Here is a 5,144-nt window from a genome sequence, read left to right as displayed (position 1 = left end):
TAATTGGGATAATCACGTACCTCTCATTGACCTTGCTAATAATAACACCTACCATTCTAGTATCAAGATAGCAATGTGAGAGACTCTGTATGGGCGAAGGTGTAGATCGCCAATTGGTTGGTTCAAAGTTGGTGAAGAGGAATTTTTGGGACCAAATTTAATCTATCAGGCAATGGAGAAAGTTAAGTTGATTCAAGAGCGTTCGAAGAAAACTCAGAGCCGCCAAAAGTCCTATTCGAGCGTGTGGCATAGAGACTTAGAGTTTCAAGTTGATGATTGGGTGTTTCTGAAAGTTTCATTTATGAAAAGCGTTATAAGATTTGGGAAGAAGGGGAAGCATAGTCTCTGCTATATTGGGCCATATAGATTCTTGCGAAGGATCGATCAATTAGCTTATGAGTTGGAGTTGCCACCATAATTAGTGGTGGTACAACCAGTATTTCACGTGTCATGTTATAACATTCAAGTTTCCAGTACTCAGATATTCATGTCAGTTTAGTACTCAGATACTCATGTCAGCTCAATACTCAGCTACTCATGTTAGTCCAATACTTAGACATTCATGCCAGCTTAGTACTTAGATTACTCAAATATTCGTGCCAGTTCAATATTCATATATCCATGTTAGTTCAGTATTCATGTATCCATGACAGACTAATATTCAGTCAATGCAGTAGTCATTCAGTTCAGTATTGTAACAGTTCAATAATCAGGTATTTATTCAGTTTAGTATACAAGTGTTAATGAAAGTTCATGTTTACACCAGACCCGTTTAAGGTCCGGAGTTAGCAGAAGTTACAATCAGGACAATCACTCGAGGACTAATGATCCCAATGGGGAGATAATGTAACACCCCGTAACTTCGACTCAGGTATGAATGAGTTAAAGGAGTAGTAAGGTTATATTTTGGGCATGTAAAGTCTCATAGGGATGATTATGAGTGAAAATAGTTATTTCAAAATCAAGATGGAAAGTGAGGCGCGTAAGATTTGACAAAATCGACTAAGTTTGCAGAAGGTTCGTATTCCAGCAAGTTTTAGTGAAAATGAGTAAGGAATTTGGGAAAACTCAAAGCATGAAAGTTGTAGACCTTTGAAATATATTTCCAAAAATATATTATGGAGCTCTAACGTATCTTTTTTCAAAATGTTATGCGCGTTTTACAAAATAACATGCGATATGCGCGCTGGTAGCGCGCCGGTAGCACGGATTTTGAGGCAGTGCTACTGCTGTTTAGCGCGGTCAGTAGCGCGGTCAGGCCTTCATATGCGTGGGCGCGCTAGTGGGGGGTCGTTTTAAAGCCATATTTCGTCCCCCACAACCCCAAAACATAAAAACTTGCTCTAGAAAAGAGAACTCTCAAAAACCTAACTCCCTAAGGGTCCTTCCACCACCCAAGGTAAGTTCTAATAATGATTCTAAGTTAGTTTCAATATCTCAATATCTTATTAACATGGGTAAACCCTCCATATCATTAGATATTGTTTGGGGCATCATTGTTGAGAGAACAAACCCTAGAATTCGAATTCAAGAAGATTGAACGTCAAAAAGGTATGTCTTCACCCTCTAATTGATTCTAGCATTGGATTAATGATTATTGACTCAAGTTCAAGAGATATGAGTTGATGGGTTTGATAGAAAAGCATGAACAATTATAGGTTTGGCTTGTTGATTGTTGATTATTGATTAAGGGTGTTGTTTACCTTATGGGTGATAAAGAATAATCTTGATTATAACCATTTGAGACTTTAGAATTTATCTAGGAGCAAAAGAATGGGTTATTCAAATAAACAGGTTGTTCATCATTCAGAAGAGGGAGTATTCATATCCTTACTTCCTTTCAGTTCAATTATTAGTTACCATTCAGTTATTAGTTATCATATCAGTTACCAGTTATCAGTTCAGTTACCAGTTATCAGTTCAGTTACCAGTTATCAGTCCAATTATCATTTATTAGCTATCATTTCATTTATCAATTATCATTTATCATTTATTAGTTATCATTTAATTTATCAGTTATTAGTTATCATTTCAGTTTCAGTTTCAATAGTTATCATTTCAATTATCAATTCTCAGATATCAGCTTAGTTTCAATTTCGGCATTTATAATTCTTTCTTTCAGTAGTCTTACATACCAGTACAATTCAAATGTACTGACATCCCTTTTTGCTCGGGGCCTGCATCTCACAATGCATGTAATGATTTGCAGGTCGACGATGCAGAGCGCTAGGATTCTCGTACCAGCTATTTGGTGATCCCCAGTTCTTTCGGGGCATTATCATTACTTTACAGCCTTTCAGTATTTACAGATAGTCAGTGTTTTCAGCACTTCAATAGAGGCTTCATAGACTAGAGTAACAGTTAGACAGAGTCACATGCTTTTCATAGTAAGAAATGTTGGCTACAAATATGTTTTAGAATTGTATTAGTATTTCCGCTCTTTGATTTATATTCTCCGGACTTTCCGTATATCAGCATATGTTAGTTTATCTTCCTCATTCAGTATGTTATGATACCACATGTTGATTCAGCCAGCCAGTTGGTTCGCTCGGTCACATGTAGTCAGGCACCGAGTGCCGTGTTACGTCTAGGCCCAGGTTCGGGGCGTGACAAAATATCTTTCCCAAAGATGCAGCACCACACTGGGATATGTATTATGCTTTAAAGTAGGTAAATTAACAAGCTAATTGCCAGCAGAAGGGGAAACAAGTATGTGCGAGACATGCTAGAAATCAGCTTAGAGTTTAGACTAAAGGGCACCGAAAATGAGAAAATTCCATTGATTATTTTGAACATGCTGTTCTTGCATCCGACTTCAATAAACTAGTACAAAATATGTGCGCCTATATAGACAAATGCACAACGAATTCAACACCAACGACTGCCAATTAATCTAGTCACAAGTAATTTAGATTTATCCGTCACTAGAGAATATATATACTCAAGTCCATCTGAAGCATAGAAAAATGTCACTACTATTTGTTATGTAAAGGACATATGACAGCAAGTTGGATCTTTAGTTCACAGTGGATTCATGTGATACAAGAATTTAAATTGGTTCATCAGTTACATATTTTAAAAGCAAAAAAAAAAACAAAGGAGTGTGCCCAGCTGCGAATCAAAGATTTTATTTCCAATGTTGTCTAGTTATATCAAAACAAAAGGGGGGAAAACCTTTCAGCATACCACTTGAAAAAGTCTCTCAAAATCATCAGATATAGATGGGATCAATATGCTCGGCGATGCATTTTCCTAGGTTTCTTCACAAAACTTAGCCGAATTTTCTTTACATTTGTCCTATTTCTAGCCATTTTCTCAGGCGGTGTCTCTCGCTTCTTCTCCTTCTTCACAGTTGTAGGTTTCTTCTTTACATATCTAGGATGCACCATATAGGCCTTTGGCTCAACTGGCAATCCATTGTACTCATCTTCCTTGTAAAGGTCATTTGCTTTGTCAACACGATTATGAGCAACCAGCTTTCCCATCAACAAATCATAAGTTTTTAACCCCGGGTTGCGACCATCCTCTTTCATCTTAGCAAAGACAGTGATAACATGATTAGTTCTCTCAATCCCACATAAAATTTTCAAAATTTCATAATAGGCCTTCTTATCAAGTGCATCCCCAAAACCTGCAAATTTCATTATATCAATCATTTCGTCACCCTCTCCAATCCTTGCAGCCTGGTACAAGCTCGTAATAAGTGTCAAAAAAGTCGTCTTATCTGGAGAACAACCCCATTGACCCATCCTGTAAAACAGAATCATTGCATCCTCCATTTTCCTGATTTTACACAAGTTAGTGATCGACACATTAAAGGTTTCCACATCTCTAGGAACACCCTTCTCTTCCATTCCAGTAACACATTCTCTACCTCAGATTGAAACCAAAACGGATCCTTCTTCCTACAAAGCCTACAAACACGATCAAGAATTGCATTATATGCTGAAGTACCAATTTCAAACCCTCCTCTATACATCTCCCCAGCTAACCTCTATGCCTCATCAAGTTTCCCGCTAACACATCAACCCCTTATCAACATATCACATACATGTTCATCAGGGAAAAATTCATTAGCTAAATTCTTCACCATTTTCTCAGCATAACTAGCAAAACCATGCTCGCACAACCTTGAAACAACCAACTTCAAAGAATTCAAATCCCTAACTAACCCATAATCTTTCTCTATATTTTTAAAGAATGTCACTGCCAGAGTGGACCTCCCGGCCCGTACAAGCCTATCAACCATAGACTCAAATGCCTTAAAGCCAGTTACCCCTCTCGGCCATCAATAAGAACATCATTTGCATCTTTAAAATCTTTTCTCCTCCCAAAATAATCCACAAAGTAAGACACAACTTCATCATCAAGATTGAAACTTTCTTTGGATTTTACCCATTTGAAAAACCCTAAAGCAGTTCTACCAGCATCTGGGGAAAGATTGAGTGTGGTAAGGATAAGGGAAGACGTTAAAGTTATGTGGGAGAAAGCAAGATCGAGTCTTTCTGGAATGGAGAGAGATTCTGCGTCGAGTTCTTTGACAATCTCAGACGATAAAGACTGAGCAATTATTTCTTCTTGATCCTTTATAGGATCTTTAGATTCGGATGAAAAGGGTTTAAAACTGGTGCAATATAGCGAAAACGTAAATGGGTCATGGGGCAGTGATGAAGTGAAAATGTGGGTTTTGGAAAGGGAGAATTGGGAATAGGGAAGGTGGTGGGATTGATTAGTCACTGACGAAGAAATACAGCGGCGGAGCAGTGTTCGAAGGTGGAGGAGTGTTAATGGGGACATGAGTCTACACATTTTCATTGTCTATTCTGTGTGAGAAAGGGAGGCGACTATGGCGGATTGTTAAACCCTCTCTGCTGCTGCTACAGCTACTGCTACTGCTATAACTCTGAGCTAAGTTGGTGTATTTTTGGGCTTTCTCTTTGGGTGGCAAATTTTGGGCCTTTTTGACCACTAGTGTGGAAAAGTTATGCATTTAGCCGTTCCACAAAAAATATTGGGGTATTATCACTTTTATCTTGTGCCATAAATTATTTACATTTGGTAGCCGTAAAAGTGTATAAAACTTGTATAATTTTTTGGGGCGATGTGCACAGATAGCCATTAATAACACATGTCTTTATTTTTAA

At 37.8% G+C, this 5,144-nt stretch overlaps 1 pseudogene; it reads right to left on the bottom strand.

Annotated features, from left to right (window-relative positions):
* Positions 1–3,227: 3,227 nt before the first annotated feature.
* On the bottom strand, positions 3,228–4,815 carry LOC104212144 (small ribosomal subunit protein mL104 (rPPR9)-like; annotated as a pseudogene).
* Between the last annotated feature and the right edge of the window lie 329 nt (positions 4,816–5,144).

The sequence above is a fragment of the Nicotiana sylvestris genome, chromosome 8, assembly GCF_000393655.2.
Source record: "Nicotiana sylvestris chromosome 8, ASM39365v2, whole genome shotgun sequence".
NCBI classification, from domain to species: Eukaryota; Viridiplantae; Streptophyta; class Magnoliopsida; order Solanales; family Solanaceae; genus Nicotiana; species Nicotiana sylvestris.
The sequence above is the reverse complement of the archived record's forward strand: the minus strand, read 5'-3'. Positions and strand labels throughout refer to the sequence as shown.